Source organism: Scyliorhinus torazame, chromosome 24 (genome assembly GCF_047496885.1).
Source record: "Scyliorhinus torazame isolate Kashiwa2021f chromosome 24, sScyTor2.1, whole genome shotgun sequence".
Taxonomy (NCBI): Eukaryota; Metazoa; Chordata; class Chondrichthyes; order Carcharhiniformes; family Scyliorhinidae; genus Scyliorhinus; species Scyliorhinus torazame.
In genome coordinates, this window is record NC_092730.1 from 51,433,760 (window position 1) to 51,461,031 (window position 27,272).

The 27,272-nt window shown below is 48.1% G+C and overlaps 1 protein-coding gene across 2 annotated transcripts in view; it reads left to right on the top strand.

The window, feature by feature from the left end:
- Positions 1-27,272, top strand: part of LOC140400146 (histone H2B-like) — a 63,884-nt gene that overhangs the window by 5,116 nt on the left and 31,496 nt on the right. The window contains exon 2 of one of the 2 annotated variants that reach the window (XR_011938064.1): positions 13,255-13,452. The exons of the other annotated variant lie outside the window; for it this stretch is intronic. The gene's annotated coding sequence lies outside the window, so the exon portion shown is untranslated. Of the gene's footprint in view, positions 1-13,254; positions 13,453-27,272 lie in introns of those variants that run through there. 2 annotated transcript variants of the gene reach the window in all.

Consider the following 27,272-nt stretch of genomic DNA (forward strand, 5'->3'; position numbering starts at 1 on the left):
CCTATCCAATAACCGCTTGAAAGTTCCTAAATGTCCGACTCCACTATCACAGCAGGCAGTCCATTCCACACTCTAACCACTCTCTGAGTAAAGAACCTACCTCGGACATCCCTCCTATATCTCCCACCCCAAACCTTATAGTTATGCCCCCTTGTAACAGCTACATCCTCCCGAGGAAATAGTCTCTGAACGTCCGCTCTATCTATCCCCCTCATCAACTTTCAACCTCGATTAAGTCGCCTCTCATCCTCCTTCGCTCCTATGAGAAAAGCTCTAGATCCATCAACCTTTCCTCATAAGACCTACCCTCCAATCCAGGCAGTATCCTGGTAAACCTCCTCTGCACCCTTTCCAATACTTCCACATCCTTCCTATAATGAGGTGACCAGAACTGCATACAATACTCCAAATGTGGTCTCATCAGGGTCCTGTACAGTTGCAGCATAACCGCACGGCTCTTAAACTCAAGCCCCTGTTAATAAACACTAACACACTATAGGTCTTCTTCACGGCTTTGTCCACTTGAGTGGCAACCTTCAGAGATCTGTGGACATGAACCCCAAGATCTCTCTGTTCCTTCACATTCCTCAGAACCCTGCCGTTGACCCTGTAATCCGCATTCAAATTTGTCCGACCAAAATGAATCACCTCGCACTTATCAGGGGTTAAACTCCATCTGCCATTTTTCGGCCCAGCTCTGCATCATATCAATGTCTCTTTGCAACCTACAACAGCCCTCCACCTCATCCACTACTCCACCAATCTTGGTGTCAGCAGCAAATTTACTGACCCACCCTTCAGTCCCCTCCTCCAAGTCATTTATTAAAATCACAAATAGCATAGCCCCTCTCTTCGGTGAATACTGAAGAAAAGTATTCATTCAACGCCTCTCCTATCCCGATGCCACACAGAAGTTTCCACTACTGTCCTTGACCGGCCCTAACCTCACCCTGGTCATTCTTTTATTTCTCACATAAGAGGAAAATGCCTTGGGGTTTTCCTTGATCCGACCCACCAAGTACTTCTCATGCCCCCTCCTAGCTCTCCTAAGCCCTTTTTTAAGCTCATTCCTTGCCACCTTCTAACCCTCAAGCGACCCAACTGAACCTTGTTTTCTCATCCTTACATACGCTTCCTTTTTCCTCTTGACAAGACATTCAACCTCTTTTGTGAACCATGGTCCCCTCACACGGCCATTTGCTCCCTGCCAGACAGGGACATACCTATCAAGGACACGCAGTATTTGTTCCTTGACCAAGCTCCACTTTTCATTTGTGCTTTTCCCTGACAGTTTCTGTTCCCATCTTATGCTTTCTAATTCTTGCCTAATCACATCATCATTAACCCTCCCACAATTATTTTTTTTATTTTAAAACATTTTTATTAAAGGTTTTCATAAAATATCAATAACAAAATGAAAAAGAAACCCACCAGGGTTAAGTACAAAACACAGTCCAGAAAAACAACCCTCCATATCCCCTCCCCCCCCCCCCCCCCCACCCTGTACATGAATAATAAATTAAGATTAACGCTCTGACTTAATACAACAAGTATATACAACCCCTCAGACCCTCCAGTGTAAATAACAAAAACAAAAAAATAAAGTGACCCCCTCCCCCCCGAGTTGCTGCTGCCATTGACCAATGTCTCCCGCTCTGCCAGGAAGTCTAAGAACGGTTACCACCGCCTAAAGAACCCTTGTACCGACCCTCTCAAGGCGAATTTCACCCTCTCCAACTCAATAAACCCCGCCGTATCGTTGATCCAGGATTCCACGCTTGGCGGCCTCACATCCTTCCACTGAAGAAGAATCCTTCGCCGGGCTACCAGGGACGCAAAGGCCAGAATTCCGGCCTCTTTCTCCTCCTGCATTCCCGGATCCTCTGCCGCCCCAAATATTGCGAGCCCCCAGCCCGGCTTGACCCTGGATCCTACCACCCTCGACACCGTCCTCGCAACGCCCTTCCAAAATTCCTCCAGCACTGGGCATGCCCAGAACATATGGGTGTGGTTTGCTGGGCTCCCTGAGCACCTAACACACCTGTCCTCACCCCCAAAAAACCGACTCATCCTTGTCCCGGTGTGTGTGCCCTGTGCAGCATCTTAAACTTTATGAGGCTGAGCCTCGCGCACGATGAGGAACGGTTCACCCTCCCCAGGGCGTCTGCCCACGTCCCTTCCTCAATTTCCTCTCCCAAATCCCCTTCCCACTTACCCTTTACCTCCACCACCAAGGTCTTCTCCTCCTCCTGCATCACCTGTTAAGTTTCCGAGATCTTCCCCACTCCCACCCACCCCCCCGAGAGCACCCTGTCCTGTACTGTGTGTGGCCGTAGCCGTGGGAATTCCGTCACCTGCCGTCTGGTAAACACCCTTACCTGTAAGTACCTGAAGGTGTTCCCTGGGGAGAGCCCGTACTTCTCCTCCTGCTCACCCAGGCTCGCAAACTTCCCGTCCACAAACAGGTCCCCCAACTTTCATATCCCTGCCCTGTGCCACCCCGCAAACCCTCCACCTGTTCTTCTTGGGGCGAACCGGTGGTTCCCCCGTAATGGGGTCCCCGCCGAGGCCGCCACTTCCCCCCTGTGCCACCTCCACTGCCCCCAAATTTTGAGGGCAGCCAGCACCACCAGGCTCGTGGTATACCTCCTTGGAGGGAGCGGCAGCGGCGCTGTTGCCATCGCCCCCAGACTCGTACCCACACAAGATGCCGTCTCCAGCCTCTTCCATGCGGTCCCCTCCCCCTCCATCACCCACTTGCACACCATCGTCGCATTGGCGGCCCAAAAGTATCCACAGAGGTTGGGCAGCGCCAGTGCCCCCCTATCTGTACTCCGCTCCAGGAACACCCTTCTCACCCTCGGAGTACGTCGCGCCCACACAAACCCTATTATACTCCTGTTAACCCGCCTGAAAAAAGCCTTCGGGATAAACACTGGGAGGCACTGGAACAGGAACAAAAACCTTGGGAGCACCTTCATTTTGATTGACTGCACCCGACCCGCCAAGGACAGCGGCAACGTGTCCCACCTCTTGAACTCCTCCCCTATTTGCTCCACCAGCCTTGTAAAGTTAAGCCTATGCAGGGCCCCCCCAGCTCCTGGCCACCTGGACTCCCAGATACCTGAAGCTCCTCTCTGCTTTTTTTAGTGGGAGCTCACCAATCCCCATCTCCTGGTCCCATGGGTGAACTACGAACAGCTTGCTCTTCCCCATGTTGAGGATGTACCCCGAAAAGTCCCTGAATTCCCTGAGAATCCTCATTACCTCCGGCATTCCTCCCACCGGGTCCACCACAGACAGCAGCAGGTCGTCCGCATAAAGTGACACCCTATGCTCCTCCCCACCCCGCACCAACCCCCTCCAGTTCCTTGACTCCCTCAGTGCCAAAGCCAGGTGTTCAATCGTCAGTGCGAAGAGCAGGGGGGACAGGGGACACCCCGTCTCGTCCCTCGGTGCAGCCGAAAGTACTCGGACCTCTTCCTGTTTGTGGCCACACTCGCCATCGGGACCTCATACAACAGCCTAACCCACCTGACAAACCCCTCCCCAAACCCGAACCTCTTCAGCACCTCCCACAGATACCCCCACTCTACCCTATCGAAGGCTTTCTCAGCGTCCATCTCTACCACTATCTCCGTCTCCCACTCCCTCGCCGGCATCATGATAACGTTCAAAAGCCTCCGCACATTCGCGTTCAACTGCCTCCCCTTCACAAACCCCGTCTGGTCTTCATGGATGATCTGCGGCACACAATCCTCAAGGCTAAGACCTTCGCCAGCACCTTGGCATCTACATTTAGCAAGGAAATCGGTCTGTAAGACCCACACTGCAGGGGATCCTTGTCCCGCTTCAGGATCAAGGAGATCAGTGCCCGGGACATCGTCGGGGGCAAAGCCCCCTCCTCCCTTGCCTCATTGAAGGTCCTAACTAACAGCGGGCCCAACAGGTCCAGATATGTTTTCAAGAATTGGACCGGGAAACCGTCCGGCCCCGGTTCCTACCTTGCCTGCATGCTTCCTATCCCTTTGATCAGCTCCTCCAGCCCAATTGGGGCCCCAAATCCCGCCACCAGTCCCTCTTCCACCTTTGGAAACCTCAATTGGTCCAGGAAGCGGCCCATCCCTCCCTCCTCCCGTGGGCTCGGATCGGTACAATTCCTCGTAGAAGTCCCTGAAGACCCCATTGATGCCCGCTCCACTCCGCGCGCCCCCCCCACCCCCCCACTGTCCTTAACTTAGCTGCGTCCTGCTTCTGAAGCTGATGTGCCAGCATCCGGCTTGCCTTTTCCCCATACTCGTAAATCGCCCCCTGGGCCTTCCTCCACGGCACCTCCGCCTTCCTGGTGGTCACCAGGTCGAATTCGGCCTGGAGGCTGCGCCTCTTCCTCAACAATCCTTCCTCGGGCTCCTCCGCATACCTCCTGTCTACCCTCACCATCTCCCCCACCAGCCTCTGTCCCCACTCCCTCCGCTCCTTGTGGGCCCTAATGGAGATCAGCTCTCCCCTCACCACCGCCTTCAGTGCCTCCCATAGCATCCCCACTCGGACCTCCCCGTTGGCGTTGGTCTCCAGGTACCTCTCTATACTTCCTCGGACCCACTCGCTCACCTCCTCGTCCGCCAACAGCCCCACCTCCGAGCGCCACAGCGGGCGCTGATCCCTCTCCTCCCCCATCTCCAAGTCCACCCAATGCGGGGCGTGGTCCGAAATGGCTTTTGCTGAATACTCGGTATCCTCTACTCTCGCTATCAACGCCCAACTCGAGATGAAAAGTCGATTCGGGAATAACCCTTATGGACATGTGAGAAGAATGAAAATTCCCTAGCCCCCGGCCTTGCAAATCCCCAAGGGTCCACCCCTCCCATCTGGTCCATAAACCCCCCTCAGCACTCTAGCCGCCGCCGGCTTCCTACCCGTCCTAGACCTGGAGCGATCCAGTGTCGGGTCCAGCACCGTGTTAAAGTCTCCCCCCATGATCAGGCCCCCCACTTCCAAGCCTGGGATCCGACCCAACATACGCCGCATAAAACCCGCATCGTCCCAGTTTGGGGCATACACATTGACCAGTACCACCCTCTCTCCCTGCAACTTACCACTTACCATCATGTACCTGCCGCCATTATCTGCCACAATGCTCGACGCCTCAAACGACACCTTCCTTCCCACCAAGATCGCCACCCCTCGATTTTTGGCATGCAGCCCCGAGTGAAACACCTGACCTACCCACCCTTTCCTCAATCTTACTTGGTCTGCCACCTTCAGGTGTGTCTCCTGAAGCATAACCACATCCGCCTTGAGCCCCTTCAGGTGTGCGAACATGCGGGCCCGCTTAATCGGCCCATTCAGTCCCCTTACATTCCAGGTTATCAGCCGGATCAGGGGGCTACCCACCCCCCTCTCCCGCCGACTAGCCATGGCCCCTCCTTGGCCAGCCACGTGCCCACACCCCACACCCGGCATACCCCCGTCTAGTCCCCCCCCACCCCCACTCTCTCCAGCTCCTCCTTGACCATAGCAGCAGCTCGATTTCCCCCCCCACTCAACCCCCCTCCCCCGGTTAGGACCCATCCTAGCTGATTTACTCCCCCCATTGCACTTCTGCAAGTCAGCTGTCTCCTGCTGACCCCGGCCACTCCCGCCTCTCCTTCGACTCCTCCCATTGTGTGGCACACCCTCCTCTCCCGTCCCCATCCATAGGCTCTCCCCCTCCCCCTTCTGTTCTAAGCGCGGGAAACAACCCTCGCTTCCCCGCCCCGGCCCCGCCCCCTCCAGTCTTCAGCGTGGGAAAAAGCCCGCGCTTTCCACCTACCAGGCCCCGCCGCCTCTGACGCAGCTCCTTTTACAGGCCCTCTCCCCTCACCCCTGACTCAGGCCTCCTCATCCCCCGCGGGGCCCCATCTCACCTTCAAGAGCCCCCCCGACCAACCCAACCAAAACAGTGCCCAACCCGCCCCAGCCACCTTCTCCGACCCAAAAGAGAAAAAACACAAAGAAAAAGAATCCCGGAGCAATACAAAAGCCCCCCCCTCGAAACAAAAAGAAACATAGCATATCAACCATAGTCCCCAATCGCCCGTCCCGACCCTCAATCTGTGTCCAACTTCTCGGCCTGAACAAAGGCCAACACCTCCTCTGGAGACTCAAAATAGTGGTGCCGGTCCTTGTAGGTAACCCACAGTCGCTCAGGCTGTAACATGCCAAACTTCACCCCCTTCCTGTGCAGCACCGCCTTCGCTCGATTGTACCCGGCCCCCCTCTTCGCCACCTCCGCTCTCCAGTCCTGATATATCCGAACCTCCGCGTTCTCCCACCTGCTGCTCCTCTCCTTCTTGGCCCACCTGAACACACACTCCCGATCGACGAACCGATGGAACCTCACCAGCACCGCCCGCGGAGGCTCATTAGCCTTGGGCCTCCTCGCCTGCACTCGATGGGCCCCTTCCAGCTCCAGGGGCTCCTGGAAGGACCCCGCTCCCATCAGCGAGTTCAACATGGTGACCACATAGGCCCTCACGTCCGGCCCCTCCGGGAGGCCCAGAATCCGCAGATTCTTCCACCTCGACCGATTCTCCATCTCCTCGAACCGCTCCTGCCATTTCTTGTGGAGCGCCTCGTGCGCCTCCACCTTTCCTGCCAGGCCTAAGATCTCGTCCTCATTGTCAGAGATCTTTTGTCGAGCCTCGCGGATCGCCACTCCCTGGGCCGTCTGTGTCTCCAGCAGCTTATCAATAGAAGCCTTCATCGTCTCTAGCAGGTCCATTTTATTCTCTCTGAAGCAGCGCTGGATACCCTCCTGCTGCTCTTCCGCCCACTGCATCCACGCTGCCTGGTCTCCGCCCGCCGCCATTTTGTCCTTCTTCCCTCGCACCTTCTTCGGGTCCACCACCACCTTTTTTTTCACCCCGCTCCTAGTTGAAGCCATATACTGACGGGGAGCTGTTGTAGACTCCTTCCCACACCGGGAAACGTCGAAAAAGTGCCGTTGGGGGCATTGAAAAGAGCCCAAAAGTCCGTTTTAGCGGGAGCCGCCGAATGTGCAACTTAGCTCCGCATAGCCGCAACCGGAAGTTCCCCCCTCCCCCAATTATAAACCTTGCCCTGCCGTATGGTCCTATCCCTCTCCAGCAAGACTTCTTGCTGATTTCACAGAGGGACAGTGAGGGTACAACACATGCTCACACGCGCTCTCCCCACACACACACTCTCTCTCACACACGCCAGTTACTGAGCAGTGAAATATGTTATTTTTGATAGACAGACAGTGAGGATAAAACACTCACACACCTGTGACTGAGCAGTAAAATATGTTATATATCACAGAGAGACAATGAAGGTAAAACACACACTCTCTCCCCCCACACACTCACACTCCTGCAGACTATTTCTCACACTCACACACTCCCTCAATCAGACTGACACACTCACTTGCACATGCTCCCTCACACACACACTCTTTCATATTCACACTTTCTGATACTCACACTCTCTGACACAACAGTTACTGAGTAAAAAGCAGTAAAATATGCATCATCTATCACAGAGAGACAATGATGGTAAAACACACACTCACTCTCTCATACACACACCAGTAACTGGGCAGGAACAGGAAAATATGTGCAATATATCAAAGAGAGATAGAGGGTAAAATGCAAACATGCTCACACACACACATGCTCACACACACACATGCTCACACACACACATGCTCACACACACACATGCTCACACGCACACATGCTCACACACACACATGCTCACACACACACATGCTCACACACACACATGCTCACACACACACATGCTCACACACACACATGCTCACACACACACATGCTCTCACACACACATGCTCTCACACACACATGCTCACACACACACATGCTCACACACACACACATGCTCACACACACACACATGCTCACACACACACACATGCTCACACACACACACATGCTCACACACACACATGCTCACACACACACATGCTCACACACACACATGCTCACACACACACATGCTCACACACACACATGCTCACACACATGCTCACACACACACATGCTCTCACACACACATGCTCACACACACACATGCTCACACACACACACATGCTCACACACACACACATGCTCACACACACACACATGCTCACACACACACACATGCTCACACACACACACATGCTCACACACACACACATGCTCACACACGCGCTCGCTCTCACGCGCGCGCTCGCTCTCACGCGCGCGCTCGCTCTCACGCGCGCGTTCGCTCTCACGCGCGCGCTCGCTCTCACGCGCGCGTTCGCTCTCACGCGCGCGCTCGCTCTCACACGCGCGCGCGCTCTCACACGCGCGTGCGCTCTCACACACGAGCTCAATCTCACACACGCGCTCGCTCTCACGCGCGCTCGCTGTCACACACATTAATGCGATCACTCACACTCTCTCACACACATAAACACACACTCACTCATCAATAACTGATCAGTAAGCAGTAAAATACGTGTTATATATCATAGAGTGATATTGAAAATAAAACACACGCACACACACTCACATTCTCTCACTCTGACACACCAGTAACTGAGCAGGAAGGAGTAAAATATGCATTATATATCACAGAGACATTGAGGATAAAACTCACACACACTAACTTAGCAGTAAACAGTAAGTATGCGTTCTATATCACAGCGAGATTGCGAGTTAGACGAACAAGGCAGATGAAGTGAGAACATGGGGTTATGATGTATTTGCTGTCACTGTATCACGGTTGGGAGAGGGGAAGGATTGGAAGCTCAATATTCCAGGATACAGGATCTCCAGGAGAGATAGGGCAGGAGTTAAAAGAGGAGGGAGTGTCACAATTTTGATCAGAGAATGAATTACAGCAGTAAGGAGAGATGACATCTTAGAAAGCTCTTCAACTGGATTGGATTTTGTTCATTGTAACGTGTACCGAGGTACAGTGAAAAATATTTTTCTGCAAGCAGCTCAACAGATCATCAAGTACATGAAAAGAAAAGGAAATAAAAGAAAATACATAATAGGGCAACACAAGGTACACAATGTAACTACATAGACACCGGCATCGGGTGAAGCATACAGGGGTGTAGTGTTAATGAGGTCAGTCCATAAGAGGGTCGTTTAGGAGTCTGGTAACAGTGGGGAAGAAGCTGTTTTGAGTTTGTTTGTGCGTGTTCCCAGACTTTTGTATCTCCTGCCCGATGGAAGAAGTTGGAAGAGTGAGTAAGCCGGGTGGGAGGGGTCTTTGATTGTGCTTGCCGCTTTCCCCAGGCAGTGGGTGGTGTAGATGGAGTGAATGGATGGGAGGCAGGTTCGTGTGATGGACTGGGCTGTGTTCACGACTCTCTGAAGTGTCTTGCGGGTTTGGGCCGAGCGGTTGCCATACCAGGCCGTGATGCAGCAGCTAGGATGCTTTCTATGGTGCATCTGTAAAAGTTGGTAAGAGTTAATGTGGACATGCCGAATTTCCTTAGTTTGCTGAGGAAGTAAAGGCCCTGTTGAGATTTCTTGGTGGTAACGTCGATGTGGGTGGACCAGGACAGATTTTTGGAGATGTGAACCACTAGGAATTTGAAACTGCGAACAATCTCCACCTCGGCCTCATCGATGCTGACAGTGGTGTGTCCAGTTCTTAGCTTTCTGAAGTCAATGACCGGCTCTTTAGATTTGCTGGCATTGAGGGAGAGGTTGTTGTCGCTACACCACTCCACTAGGTTCTCGATCTCCCTCCTGTATTCTGACTCGTCATTATTTGCGATTCGGCCCACTATGATCGTATCATCAGCAAACTTGTGGATGGGGTTGGAAACAAATTTTGCCACGCAATCATGTGTGTACAAGAAGGATAGTGAGGGGCTAAGTAGGCAGCCTTGCGGGGCCCAGATATTAGAACTATACTGAAGCCAAATGGGAAGAACTTAAAAACCAAAAAGGAGCAATCACATTGCTGGAGTGTTCCATTGGCCCCCTAACCATCCGAGAGAAATAGAAGAGTGAATATGGAGGCAAATTTCAGAGAAGTGGAAAAGTAATAGGGTTATGATAGTGGGAACAGTGGGGGATCGCAACTTCCTCAATATGAACTGGGGTAGTCATAGTGTGAACGGTTTAGAGGGAGCGTAATTCTTAAAATGCATCCATGAGAACTTTTTAAGCCAGTACGTAGAAGGACAGACAAGAGAGGAGCGGTCTTGGACTTCATTTTCAGTAACGAAGCTGGACAAGTGGTTGAAGTATCGTTGGGGGAGCATTTTGCAGACAGTGATCATAACTTCATTAGATTCAAGATAGTTCTGGAAAAGGAGATGGATGGACCTGAGATCAAAGTTCACAAATGGAGGAAGGCTGATTTTAATAAGATCAGATATGATTTGGCCAGAGTTGATAGGGAACAGACACCATTAGGTAAATCTGTGACAGAACAGTGGGACACATTCAACAAGGAAATAGGGAGAGTACACGGCCAACATGTTCCAATCAAGAAAAAGGGTGGGACCAACAAATCCAGTCAACCATGTATATTGAGGGATATACAGCGTTGGATAAGTAGAAAAGGGGAGGCTTGTGGCAGATATCAAGGGCTCAAAACAGCAGACGTGCTAGAGGTGTATCGAATGTGCAAGAGGGGACTTAAAACGGAAATGAGGAGAGCAAAAAGGAGACATGAAGATAGAACATTACGGCGCAGTACAGGCCCTTTGGCCCTCGATGTTGTGCCGACCTGTGAAACCACTCTAAAGCCCATCTACACTATTCCCTTATTGTCCATATGTCTATCCAATGACCATTTGAATGCCCTTAGTGTTGGCGAATCCACTACTGTTGCAGGCAGGGCATTCCATGCCCTTACTACTCTCTTAGCAAAGAACCTACCTCTGTCCTATATCTATCTCCCCTCAATTTAAATCTAAGTCCCCTCGTGCTAGACATCACCATCCAAGGAAAAAGGCTCTCACTGTCCACCCTATCCAATCCTCTGATCATCCTGTATGCCTCAATTTAAAAAAAAAATAAAAAAAAAAATTGTGTACCCTATTCATTTTTTCCAATTAAGGGGTAATTTGGTGGGGCCAATCCACCTACCCGGCACATCTTTGGGTTGTGGGCGCGAAACCCACGCAAACATGGGGAGAATGTGCAAACTCCACACGGACAGTGACCCAGAGCCAGGATCGAACCTGGGACCTCAGCGCCGTGAGGCAGCAGGGCTAACCCACTGCGCCACTGTGCTGCCCTATTGTGTGCCTCAATTAAGTCACCTCTTAACCTTCTTGTCTCTAACGAAAACAGCCTCAGTCCCTCAGCCTTTCCTCATAAGATCTTCCCTCCATACCAGGCAACATTCTGGTGAATCTCCTCTGCACCCTTTCCAATGCTTCCACATCCTTCCGATAATGCGGCGATTAAAATTGCACTCAATACTCCAAATGCGGTCGCACCAGATACTGAAAGGATACTGGCAGGTAAAATAAAGTTGTTAAATTGTTCTACAAGTACATTAAGGGTAAAATGATAACTTGGGGCAGAGTAAGGCCCATGATGGATCACAGTGGTAACATGTGTGTGGAGCCGGGGGATGTAGGTGGGGTTCGAAATGGGTACTTTGTGTCAGTGTTACCCCGTGAGAAGGACAGTGTGGGTATAGAAAGCAGGGAGAAGGAATGTAATAAAACTAAAGAGATTAATATAGACAGAGAGGAGGTTCTGAGTGGGAGGCTTCAAAGTAGACAAAGCTCCAGGGCCAGATGAAATGTATCCCAGGCTGATGAGTGAGGCAAGCGAGGAAATAGCAGGGACACTGGCAATAATTTTCAATTCCTGTCTGGCCACAGGAGAGGCGCTGGCAGACTGGAGGATCGCCAATGTGGTACCATTATTGAAGAAGGGAGGAAAGGATAAACCAGGAAACGACAGGCCAGTCAGTCTAACCTGTGTGGTGGGGAAACTATTGGAAGCAAATCTGAGACACAGAATTAATCTGCATTTGTAGAGGCAGATATTAAAAGGTCAGCATGGTTTGGTTAAGGGGAGGAGATGTCTGACCAACTTGATTGAATTTTTCGAAGAGATGAACAGGTGTGTCAATGATTGACGTAATCTACTTGGACTTTAGCAAGGCTTTTCATCAGGTCCCACATGGGAGACTGATGTGGAGACACATGCCCCAGGGACTGAAGGACATTTGGCAAATTGGATCCAAAATTGCTGAGTGGCAGGAAGCAGAGGCTGTTGGTGGAGGAGTGTTTTTCTAATAATAATAATAATTGCTTATTGTCACAAGTAGGCTTCAATGAAGTTACTGTGAAAAGCACCAAGTCGCCACATTCCGGCACCAGTTCGGGGAGGCCGGTACGGGAATTGAACCCGCGCTGCTGGCATTGTTCTGCTGTTTAGTCCACTGTGCTAAACCAGCCCCGAGCCTCTGATTGGAAGATCATATCCAGTGGTTTCCCACAGGGATCAGTGTTGAGGCCCTTGCTGTTTGTGGTTGATACAAATGCTTTAGATATGAATATAGGAGGGTTGATCAGTAAGTTTGCTGCAAATATGAAATTTGGTGGGGTGGTAAATATTGAGGAGGATAGCCTCCGAATACAGGAGGACACAGATGGACTGATCAGTGGCAAACGGAATTCAATCTGGAAGAGATGCACTTGGGCAGGACAAACAAGACCAGAGAATACATGATAAATGGCAGGACGCTGGGAGGCACGAAGGACCGGAGGGATCTTGGTGTGCATGTACACCAGTACCTTAAAGTAGCAGAGCAGCTGGATACAATGGTTAAGGAAGCCTATGGCAGTGTGGATCAAACTTTTTAACCGGGGTCCCATTTTTACCAACCGGCCATCCTTCGGGACCCTCGCTGGGCGGCCTTTGCGACCATCTCCGGCTGATCTTCGCGACCCACCATTTTCACTTGACTTTAATGTGACAGGTGAGCCTGCTTGGTCCCCACGATCTCACTTGCTTTGTTATTCAATGTTACATTTCTGATAATGACTTCAGCTGATGATTGAAGATTTCACTGCATCCACTGAAAAAATTACAGAGGTTTGTCCTCGAACTCGCCAGAATGTCTTTGACAATTTGAGGTTTAAAGTTTCATTTGCCAGTAATTCCCGACATGTAACACCCATGAAATTTGACTCCTGATTACAGTGGCACAATTTATAAACCCACCCCTCAAATACTCATCATTGTGCTGCTTTGTTCCTGTTTTCAGCTTCTTCATGGGTTGTTCACCAGAGGCCCTGGAGTTCACTCCAGCACTGCTGGCAGCTGCAAAATGGAGGAATCTCTCTCGGGCCCAGAACACGTGATGTCAGCGTACGGGGCGTGTGACCTGCTCGCTGGCGCCGCCTCCGGTGGGAGGACTCGAGAATTTGCTGAAAATAACTGGCCTGGGACTGTGCACTGACATCAGGAGGAGCCGGACCACCTTGCGCACTACTTGATAAGGCAGGAACGCGCGGGATGGCCGTTAATCTTAAAACGGCCATCACAGCCAGCACTTTTAAAAGCTGGTCGTGACCATTGGCCATTCCTCCTGCAATCTGGATTACCGCCACCCTCCTGTAACCTTCCCGAGATCCACCCATAGGTCACGACCGTGAGCTTTAAAATGCAAGGCCTATGGTACCCTTGTCTCTAATAGCCGATGCACAGAGTTTAAGAACAGGCAGGTTCTGCTGGAACTATAAAAACGTTAGTTAGGCCTCAGCTGGAGTAATACAACCACACTCACAATGTATCAGAGAGTGAGTAAATCCCACACTCACATACTGTATCAGAGAGTGAGTAAATCCCACACTCACACACTGTATCAGAGAGTGAGTAAATCCCACACACACACACTGTATCAGAGAGTGAGTAAATCCCACACTCACACACTGTATCAGAGAGTGAGTAAATCCCACACTCACACACTGTATCAGAGAGTGAGTAAATCCCCCACACACTGTATCAGAGAGTGAGTAAATCCCACACTCACACACTGTATCAGAGAGTGAGTAAATCCCACACTCTCACACTGTATAAGGGAGTGAGTAAATCCCTCACTCACACACTGTATCAGAGAGTGAGTAAATCCCCCACACACTGTATCAGAGAGTGAGTAAATCCCACACTCACACACTGTATCAGAGAGTGAGGAAATCCCACACTCACACACTATCAGAGAGTGAGGAAATCCCACACTCACACACTGTATCAGAGAGTGAGGAAATCCCACACTCACACACTGTATCAGAGAGTGAGTAAATCCCACACACACACACTGTATCAGAGAGTGAGTAAATCCCACACTCACACACTGTATCAGAGAGTGAGTAAATCCCACACTCTCACACTGTATTAGAGAGTGAGTAAATCCCACACTCACAATGTATCAGAGAGTGAGTAAATCCCACACTCACACACTGTATCAGAGAGTGAGTAAATCCCACACTCACACACTGTATCAGAGAGTGAGTAAATCCCACACTCTCACATTGTATAAGGGAGTGAGTAAATCCCACACTCACACACTGTATCAGAGAGTGAGTAAATCCCCCACACACTGTATCAGAGAGTGAGTAAATCCCACACTCACACACTGTATCAGAGAGTGAGTAAATCCCACACTCTCACACTGTATAAGGGAGTGAGTAAATCCCTCACTCACACACTGTATCAGAGAGTGAGTAAATCCCCCACACACTGTATCAGAGAGTGAGGAAATCCCACACTCACACACTGTATCAGAGAGTGAGGAAATCCCACACTCACACACTGTATCAGAGAGTGAGTAAATCCCACACACACACACTGTATCAGGGAGTGAGTAAATCCCCCACACACACACTGTATCAGGGAGTGAGTAAATCAAACACACACACTGTATCAGGGAGTGAGTAAATCAAACACACACACTGTATCAGGGAGTGAGTAAATCCCACACTCTCACACTGTATCAGAGAGTGAGTAAATCTCACACACACACTATCAGAGAGTGAGTAAATCCCACACTCGCACAGTATCAGTGAGTGAGTAAATCACACTCTCACACACTGTATCAGACAGTGAGTAAATCCCACACACACACACTGTATCAGAGAGTGAGTAAACCCCACACTCACACACTGTATCAGAGTGAGTAAATCCCACACTCACACACTGTTTCAGAGAGTGAGTAAATCCCACACACACACTGTATCAGAGAGTGAGTAAATCCCACACTGTATCAGAGAGAGTAAATCCCACACACACACACACTGTATCAGAGAGAGAGAGTAAATCCCACACTCACACACTGTATCAGAGAGTGAGTAAATCCCACACACACACTGTATCAGAGAGTGAGTAAATCCCACACACACACACAGTATCAGAGAGAGAGTAAATCCCACACTCACACACTGTATCCGGGAGTGAGTAAATCCCACACTGTATCAGAGAGAGTAAATCCCACACACACACACTGTATCAGAGAGAGAGTAAATCCCACACTCACACACTGTATCAGGGAGTGAGTAAATCCCACACTCACACACTGTATCAGAGAGTGAGTAAATCCCACACTCTCACACAGTATCAGAGAGTGAGTAAATCCCAACTCACACACTGTATCAGAGAGTGAGTAAATCCCACACTCTCACACAGTATCAGAGAGTGAGTAAATCCCACACTCACACAATGTATCAGAGAGTGAGTGAATCCCACACTCACACACTGTATCAGAGAGTGAGTAAATCCCACACTCACACACTGCATCAGAGTGAGTAAATGCCACACTCACACACTGTATCAGGGAGTGAGTAAATCCCACACTCACACACTGTATCAGAGAGTGAGTAAATCCCACACTCACACACTGTATCGGAGAGTGAGTAAGCCCCACACTCACACACTGTATCAGAGAGTGAGTAAATCCCACACTCACACACTGTATCAGAGAGTGAGTAAATCCCCCACACACACTGTATCAGAGAGTGAGTAAATCCCACACTCTCACACTGTATCAGAGAGTGAGTAAATCCCACACTCACACAATGTATCAGAGAGTGAGTAAATCCCACACTCACACTGTATCAGAGAGTGAGTAAATCCCACACTCACACTGTATCAGAGAGTGAGTAAATCCCCCACACACACTGTATCAGAGAGTGAGTAAATCCCACTCTCACACACTGTATCAGATAGTGAGTAAATCCCACACTCACACACGGTATCAGAGTGAGTAAATCCCACACTCACACACTGTATCAGAGTGAGTAAATCCCACACTCACACACTGTATCAGAGAGTGAGTAAATCCCACACACGCACACTGTTTCCGAGAGTAAGTGTATTCCACACTCAAACTACATCAGAGAGTGAAGAAATCCCACACTCACACAGTATCAGAGAGTGAGTAATACCCACACTCAAACACTGTAACAGAGTGAGTAAATCCCACACTCACACACTGTATCAGAGAGTGAGTAAATCCCACACTCACACACTGTATCAGAGAGTGAGTAAATCCCACACTCACACACTGTATCAGAGAGTGAGTAAATCCCACACTCTCACACTGTATAAGGGAGTGAGTAAATCCCACACTCACACACTGTATCAGAGAGTGAGTAAATCCCTCACTCACACACTGTATCAGAGAGTGTGTAAATCCCTCACACACTGTATCAGAGAGTGAGGAAATCCCACACTCACACACTGTATCAGAGAGTGAGTAAATCCCACACTCACACACTGTATCAGAGAGTGAGTAAATCCCACACTCTCACACTGTATCAGGGAGTGAGTAAATCCCCCACACACACACTGTATCAGGGAGTGAGTAAATCCAACACACACACTGTATCAGGGAGTGAGTAAATCCCACACTCTCACACTGTATCAGGGAGTGAGTAAATCCCACACTCTCACACTGTATCAGAGAGTGAGTAAATCTCACACACACACTATCAGAGAGTGAGTAAATCCCACACTCGCACAGTATCAGTGAGTGAGTAAATCACACTCTCACACACTGTATCAGACAGTGAGTAAATCCCACACACACACACTGTATCAAAGAGTGAGTAAACCCCACACTCACACACTGTATCAGAGTGAGTAAATCCCACACTCACACACTGTTTCAGAGAGTGAGTAAATCCCACACACACACTGTATCAGAGAGTGAGTAAATCCCACACTGTATCAGAGAGTAAATCCCACACACACACACACTGTATCAGAGAGAGAGTAAATCCCACACTCACACACTGTATCAGAGAGTGAGTAAATCCCACACACACACTGTATCAGAGAGTGAGTAAATCCCACACACACACACAGTATCAGAGAGAGAGTAAATCCCACACTCACACACTGTATCCGGGAGTGAGTAAATCCCACACTGTATCAGAGAGAGTAAATCCCACACACACACACTGTATCAGAGAGAGAGTAAATCCCACACTCACACACTGTATCAGGGAGTGAGTAAATCCCACACTCACACACTGTATCAGAGAGTGAGTAAATCCCACACTCTCACACAGTATCAGAGAGTGAGTAAATCCCACACTCACACACTGTATCAGAGAGTGAGTAAATCCCACACTCTCACACAGTATCAGAGAGTGAGTAAATCCCACACTCACACTGTATCAGAGAGTGAGGAAATCCCACACTCACACAATGTATCAGAGAGTGAGTGAATCCCACACTCACACACTGTATCAGAGAGTGAGTAAATCCCACACTCACACACTGTATCAGAGTGAGTAAATGCCACACTCACACACTGTATCAGGGAGTGAGTAAATCCCACACTCACACACTGTATCAGAGAGTGAGTAAATCCCACACTCACACACTGTATCGGAGAGTGAGTAAGCCCCACACTCACACACTGTATCAGAGAGTGAGTAAATCCCACACTCACACACTGTATCAGAGAGTGAGTAAATCCCCCACACACACTGTATCAGAGAGTGAGTAAATCCCACACTCTCACACTGTATCAGAGAGTGAGTAAATCCCACACTCACACAATGTATCAGAGAGTGAGTAAATCCCACACTCACACTGTATCAGAGAGTGAGTAAATCCCACACTCACACTGTATCAGAGAGTGAGTAAATCCCCCACACACACTGTATCAGAGAGTGAGTAAATCCCACTCTCACACACTGTATCAGATAGTGAGTAAATCCCACACTCACACACTGTATCAGAGTGAGTAAATCCCACACTCACACACTGTATCAGAGTGAGTAAATCCCACACTCACACACTGTATCAGAGAGTGAGTAAATCCCACACACGCACACTGTTTCCGAGAGTAAGTGTATTCCACACTCAAACTACATCAGAGAGTGAAGAAATCCCACACTCACACAGTATCAGAGAGTGAGTAAATCCCACACTCACACTGTATCAGAGAGTGAGTAAATCCCACACTCACACTGTATCAGAGAGTGAGTAAATCCCCCACACACACTGTATCAGAGAGTGAGTAAATCCCACTCTCACACACTGTATCAGATAGTGAGTAAATCCCACACTCACACACGGTATCAGAGTGAGTAAATCCCACACTCACACACTGTATCAGAGTGAGTAAATCCCACACTCACACACTGTATCAGAGAGTGAGTAAATCCCACACACGCACACTGTTTCCGAGAGTAAGTGTATTCCACACTCAAACTACATCAGAGAGTGAAGAAATCCCACACTCACACAGTATCAGAGAGTGAGTAATACCCACACTCAAACACTGTAACAGAGTGAGTAAATCCCACACTCACACACTGTATCAGAGAGTGAGTAAATCCCACACTCTCACACTGTATCAGAGAGTGAGTAAATCCCACACTCACACACTGTATCAGAGAGTGAGTAAATCCCACACTCTCACACTGTATAAGGGAGTGAGTAAATCCCACACTCACACACTGTATCAGAGAGTGAGTAAATCCCTCACTCACACACTGTATCAGAGAGTGTGTAAATCCCTCACACACTGTATCAGAGAGTGAGGAAATCCCACACTCACACACTGTATCAGAGAGTGAGTAAATCCCACACTCACACACTGTATCAGAGAGTGAGTAAATCCCACACTCTCACACTGTATCAGGGAGTGAGTAAATCCCCCACACACACACTGTATCAGGGAGTGAGTAAATCCAACACACACACTGTATCAGGGAGTGAGTAAATCCCACACTCTCACACTGTATCAGGGAGTGAGTAAATCCCACACTCTCACACTGTATCAGAGAGTGAGTAAATCTCACACACACACTATCAGAGAGTGAGTAAATCCCACACTCGCACAGTATCAGTGAGTGAGTAAATCACACTCTCACACTCTGTATCAGACAGTGAGTAAATCCCACACACACACACTGTATCAAAGAGTGAGTAAACCCCACACTCACACACTGTATCAGAGTGAGTAAATCCCACACTCACACACTGTTTCAGAGAGTTAGTAAATCCCACACACACACTGTATCAGAGAGTGAGTAAATCCCACACTGTATCAGAGAGAGTAAATCCCACACACACACACACTGTATCAGAGAGAGAGTAAATCCCACACTCACACACTGTATCAGAGAGTGAGTAAATCCCACACACACACTGTATCAGAGAGTGAGTAAATCCCACACACACACACAGTATCAGAGAGAGAGTAAATCCCACACTCACACACTGTATCCGGGAGTGAGTAAATCCCACACTGTATCAGAGAGAGTAAATCCCACACACACACACTGTATCAGAGAGAGAGTAACTCCCACACTCACACACTGTATCAGGGAGTGAGTAAATCCCACACTCACACACTGTATCAGAGAGTGAGTAAATCCCACACTCTCACACAGTATCAGAGAGTGAGTAAATCCCACACTCACACACTGTATCAGAGAGTGAGTAAATCCCACACTCTCACACAGTATCAGAGAGTGAGTAAATCCCACACTCACACTGTATCAGAGAGTGAGGAAATCCCACACTCACACAATGTATCAGAGAGTGAGTGAATCCCACACTCACACACTGTATCAGAGAGTGAGTAAATCCCACACTCACACACTGTATCAGAGTGAGTAAATGCCACACTCACACACTGTATCAGGGAGTGAGTAAATCCCACACTCACACACTGTATCAGAGAGTGAGTAAATCCCACACTCACACACTGTATCGGAGAGTGAGTAAGCCCCACACTCACACACTGTATCAGAGAGTGAGTAAATCCCACACTCACACACTGTATCAGAGAGTGAGTAAATCCCCCACACACACTGTATCAGAGAGTGAGTAAATCCCACACTCTCACACTGTATCAGAGAGTGAGTAAATCCCACACTCACACAATGTATCAGAGAGTGAGTAAATCCCACACTCACACTGTATCAGAGAGTGAGTAAATCCCACACTCACACTGTATCAGAGAGTGAGTAAATCCCCCACACACACTGTATCAGAGAGTGAGTAAATCCCACTCTCACACACTGTATCAGATAGTGAGTAAATCCCACACTCACACACTGTATCAGAGTGAGTAAATCCCACACTCACACACTGTATCAGAGTGAGTAAATCCCACACTCACACACTGTATCAGAGAGTGAGTAAATCCCACACACGCACACTGTTTCCGAGAGTAAGTGTATTCCACACTCAAACTACATCAGAGAGTGAAGAAATCCCACACTCACACAGTATCAGAGAGTGAGTAATACCCACACTCAAACACTGTAACAGAGTGAGTAAATCCCACACTCACACACTGTATCAGAGAGTGAGTAAATCCCACACTCACACACTGTATCAGAGAGTGAGTAAATCCCACACTCACACACTGTATCAGAGAGTGAGTAAATCCCACACACACACTGTATCGGAGAGTAAGTGTATTCCACACTCAAACTACATCAGAGAGTGAAGAAATCCCACACTCACAATGTATCAGAGAGTGAGTAAATCCCACACTCACACTGTATCAGAGAGTGAGTAAATCCCCCACACACACTGTATCAGAGAGTGAGTAAATCCCACTCTCACACACTGTATCAGATAGTGAGTAAATCCCACACTCACACACTGTATCAGAGTGAGTAAATCCCACACTCACACACTGTATCAGAGTGAGTAAATCCCACACTCACACACTGTATCAGAGAGTGAGTAAATCCCACACACGCACACTGTTTCCGAGAGTAAGTGTATTCCACACTCAAACTACATCAGAGAGTGAAGAAATCCCACACTCACACAGTATCAGAGAGTGAGTAAATCCCACACTCACACACTGTATCAGAGAGTGAGTAAATCCCACACTCTCACACTGTATAAGGGAGTGAGTAAATCCCACACTCACACACTGTATCAGAGAGTGAGTAAATCCCTCACTCACACACTGTATCAGAGAGTGTGTAAATCCCTCACACACTGTATCAGAGAGTGAGGAAATCCCACACTCACACACTGTATCAGAGAGTGAGTAAATCCCACACTCACACACTGTATCAGAGAGTGAGTAAATCCCACACTCTCACACTGTATCAGGGAGTGAGTAAATCCCCCACACACACACTGTATCAGGGAGTGAGTAAATCCAACACACACACTGTATCAAGGAGTGAGTAAATCCCACACTCTCACACTGTATCAGGGAGTGAGTAAATCCCACACTCTCACACTGTATCAGAGAGTGAGTAAATCTCACACACACACTATCAGAGAGTGAGTAAATCCCACACTCGCACAGTATCAGTGAGTGAGTAAATCACACTCTCACACACTGTATCAGAGAGTGAGTAAATCCCTCACTCACACACTGTATCAGAGAGTGTGTAAATCCCTCACACACTGTATCAGAGTGAGTAAATCCCACACTCACACACTGTTTCAGAGAGTGAGTAAATCCCACACACACACTGTATCAGAGAGTGAGTAAATCCCACACTGTATCAGAGAGAGTAAATCCCACACACACAAACTTTATCAGAGAGAGAGTAAATCCCACACTCACACACTGTATCAGAGAGTGAGTAAATCCCACACTGTATCAGAGAGAGTAAATCCCACACACACACACTGTATCAGAGAGAGAGTAAATCCCACACTCACACACTGTATCAGGGAGTGAGTAAATCCCACACCCACACACTGTATCAGAGAGTGAGTAAATCCCACACTCTCACACAGTATCAGAGAGTGAGTAAATCCCACACTGTATCAGAGAGAGTAAATCCCACACACACACACTGTATCAGAGAGAGAGTAAATCCCACACTCACACACTGTATCAGGGAGTGAGTAAATCCCACACTCACACACTGTTTCAGAGAGTGAGTAAATCCCACACCCTCAGACAGTATCAGAGAGTGAGTAAATCCCACACTCACACACTGTATCAGAGAGTGAGTAAATCCCACACTCTCACACAGTATCAGAGAGTGAGTAAATCCCACACTCACACTGTATCAGAGAGTGAGGAAATCCCACACTCACACAATGTATCAGAGAGTGAGTGAATCCCACACTCACACACTGTATCAGAGAGTGAGTAAATCCCACACTCACACACTGTATCAGAGTGAGTAAATGCCACACTCACACACTGTATCAGGGAGTGAGTAAATACCACACTCACACACTGTATCAGAGAGTGAGTAAATCCCACACTCACACACTGTATCGGAGAGTGAGTAAATCCCACACTCACACACTGTATCAGAGTGAGTAAATCCCACACTCACACACTGTATCAAAGAGTGAGTAAGCCCCACACTCACACACTGTATCAGAGAGTGAGTAAATCCCACACTCACACACTGTATCAGAGAGTGAGTAAATCCCCCACACACACTGTATCAGAGAGTGAGTAAATCCCACACTCTCACACTGTATCAGAGAGTGAGTAAATCCCACACTCACACAATGTATCAGAGAGTGAGTAAATCCCACACTCACACTGTATCAGAGAGTGAGTAAATCCCACACTCACACTGTATCAGAGAGTGAGTAAATCCCCCACACACACTGTATCAGAGAGTGAGTAAATCCCACTCTCACACACTGTATCAGATAGTGAGTAAATCCCACACTCACACACTGTATCAGAGTGAGTAAATCCCACACTCACACACTGTATCAGAGTGAGTAAATCCCACACTCACACTGTATCAGAGAGTGAGTAAATCCCACACTCTCACACTGTATCAGAGAGTGAGTAAATCCCACACTCACACAATGTATCAGAGAGTGAGTAAATCCCACACTCACACTGTATCAGAGAGTGAGTAAATCCCACACTCACACTGTATCAGAGAGTGAGTAAATCCCCCACACACACTGTATCAGAGAGTGAGTAAATCCCACTCTCACACACTGTATCAGATAGTGAGTAAATACCACACACACACTGTATCAGAGAGTGAGTAAATCCCACACTCACACACTGTATCGGAGAGTAAGTGTATTCCACACACAAACTACATCAGAGAGTGAGTAAATCCCACACTCACACACTGTATCAGAGAGTGAGTAAATCCCACACTCTCACACTGTATCAGAGAGTGAGTAAATCTCACACTCGGGCACTGTATCAGAGAGTGAGTAAATCCCACACTCTCACTACATCAGAGAGTGAAGAAATCCCACACTCACACACTGTATCAGAGAGTGAGTAAATCCCACACACACACTGTATCGGAGAGTAAGTGTATTCCACACTCAAACTACATCAGAGAGTGAAGAAATCCCACACTCACAATGTATCAGACAGTGAGTAAATCCCACACTCACACACTGTATCAGAGAGTGAGTAAATCCCACACTCACACACTGTATCAGAGAGTGAGTAAATCCCTCACTCACACACTGTATCAGAGAGTGAGTAAATCCCCCACACACTGTATCAGAGAGTGAGTAAATCCCACACTCACACACTGTATCAGAGAGTGAGTAAATCCCACACTCTCAGACTGTATAAGGGAGTGAGTAAATCCCACACTCACACACTGTATCAGAGAGTGAGTAAATCCCTCACTCACACACTGTATCAGAGAGTGTGTAAATCCCTCACACACTGTATCAGAGAGTGAGGAAATCCCACACTCACACACTGTATCAGAGAGTGAGTAAATCCCACACTCACACACTGTATCAGAGAGTGAGTAAATCCCACACTCTCACACTGTATCAGGGAGTGAGTAAATCCCCCACACACACACTGTATCAGGGAGTGAGTAAATCCAACACACACACTGTATCAGGGAGTGAGTAAATCCCACACTCTCACACTGTATCAGGGAGTGAGTAAATCCCACACTCTCACACTGTATCAGAGAGTGAGTAAATCTCACACTCGGGCACTGTATCAGAGAGTGAGTAAATCCCACACTCTCACTACATCAGAGAGTGAAGAAATCCCACACTCTCACACTGTATCAGAGAGTGAGTAAATCTCACACACACACTATCAGAGAGTGAGTAAATCCCACACTCGCACAGTATCAGTGAGTGAGTAAATCACACTCTCACACACTGTATCAGACAGTGAGTAAATCCCACACACACACACTGTATCAGAGAGTGAGTAAACCCCACACTCACACACTGTATCAGAGTGAGTAAATCCCACACTCTCACACTGTTTCAGAGAGTGAGTAAATCCCACACACACACTGTATCAGAGAGTGAGTAAATCCCACACTGTATCAGAGAGAGTAAATCCCACACACACAAACTGTATCAGAGAGAGAGTAAATCCCACACTCACACACTGTATCAGAGAGTGAGTAAATCCCACACTGTATCAGAGAGAGTAAATCCCACACACACACACTGTATCAGAGAGAGAGTAAATCCCACACTCACACACTGTATCAGGGAGTGAGTAAATCCCACACCCACACACTGTATCAGAGAGTGAGTAAATCCCACACTCTCACACAGTATCAGAGAGTGAGTAAATACCACACTGTATCAGAGAGAGTAAATCCCACACACACACACTGTATCAGAGAGAGAGTAAATCCCACACTCACACACTGTATCAGGGAGTGAGTAAATCCCACACTCACACACTGTATCAGAGAGTGAGTAAATCCCACACTCTCACACAGTATCAGAGAGTGAGTAAATCCCACACTCACACACTGTATCAGAGAGTGAGTAAATCCCACACTCTCACACAGTATCAGAGAGTGAGTAAATCCCACACTCACACTGTATCAGAGAGTGAGGAAATCCCACACTCACACAATGTATCAGAGAGTGAGTGAATCCCACACTCACACACTGTATCAGAGAGTGAGTAAATCCCACACTCACACACTGTATCAGAGTGAGTAAATGCCACACTCACACACTGTATCAGGGAGTGAGTAAATCCCACACTCACACACTGTATCAGAGAGTGAGTAAATCCCAAACTCATACACTGTATCGGAGAGTGAGTAAATCCCACACTCACACACTGTATCAGAGTGAGTAAATCCCACACTCACACACTGTATCAAAGAGTGAGTAAGCCCCACACTCACACACTGTATCAGAGAGTGAGTAAATCCCACACTCACACACTGTATCAGAGAGTGAGTAAATCCCCCACACACACTGTATCAGAGAGTGAGTAAATCCCCCACTCTCACACTGTATCAGATAGTGAGTAAATCCCACACTCACACACTGTATCAGAGTGAGTAAATCCCACACTCACACACTGTATCAGAGTGAGTAAATCCCACACTCACACTGTATCAGAGAGTGAGTAAAACCCACACTCTCACACTGTATCAGAGAGTGAGTAAATCCCACACTCACACAATGTATCAGAGAGTGAGTAAATCCCACACTCACACTGTATCAGAGAGTGAGTAAATCCCACACTCACACTGTATCAGAGAGTGAGTAAATCCCCCACACACACTGTATCAGAGAGTGAGTAAATCCCACTCTCACACACTGTATCAGATAGTGAGTAAATCCCACACTCACACACTGTATCAGAGTGAGTAAATCCCACACTCACACACTGTATCAGAGTGAGTAAATCCCACACTCACACACTGTATCAGAGAGTGAGTAAATCCCACACACTCACACTGTTTCCGAGAGTAAGTGTATTCCACACACAAACTACATCAGAGAGTGAAGAAATCCCACACTCACACAGTATCAGAGAGTGAGTAATCCCCACACTCAAACACTGTAACAGAGTGAGTAAATCCCACACTCACACACTGTATCAGAGAGTGAGTAAATCCCACACTCACACACTGTATCAGAGAGTGAGTAAATCCCACACTCACACACTGTATCAGAGTGAGTAAATCCCACACACACACTGTATCAGAGAGTGAGTAAATCCCACACTCACACACTGTATCGGAGAGTAAGTGTATTCCACACTCAAACTACATCAGAGAGTGAAGAAATCCCACACTCACAATGTATCAGACAGTGAGTAAATCCCACACTCACACACTGTATCAGAGAGTGAGTAAATCCCACACTCACACACTGTATCAGAGAGTGAGTAAATCCCACACTCTCACACTGTATAAGGGAGTGAGTAAATCCCACACTCACACACTGTATCAGAGAGTGAGTAAATCCCTCACTCACACACTGTATCAGAGAGTGAGTAAATCCCCCACACACTGTATCAGAGAGTGAGTAAATCCCACACTCACACACTGTATCAGAGAGTGAGTAAATCCCACACTCTCACACTGTATAAGGGAGTGAGTAAATCCCACACTCACACACTGTATCAGAGAGTGAGTAAATCCCTCACTCACACACTGTATCAGAGAGTGAGTAAATCCCCCACACACTGTATCAGAGAGTGAGGAAATCCCACACTCACACACTGTATCAGAGAGTGATTAATCCCACACTCACACACTGTATCAGAGAGTGAGTAAATCCCACACTCTCACACTGTATCAGGGAGTGAGTAAATCCCCCACACACACACTGTATCAGGGAGTGAGTAAATCCAACACACACACTGTATCAGGGAGTGAGTAAATCCCACACTCTCACACTGTATCAGAGAGTGAGTAATCCCCACACTCAAACACTGTAACAGAGTGAGTAAATCCCACACTCACACACTGTATCAGAGAGTGAGTAAATCCCACACTCACACACTGTATCAGAGAGTGAGTAAATCCCACACTCACACACTGTAACAGAGTGAGTAAATCCCACACACACACTGTATCAGAGAGTGAG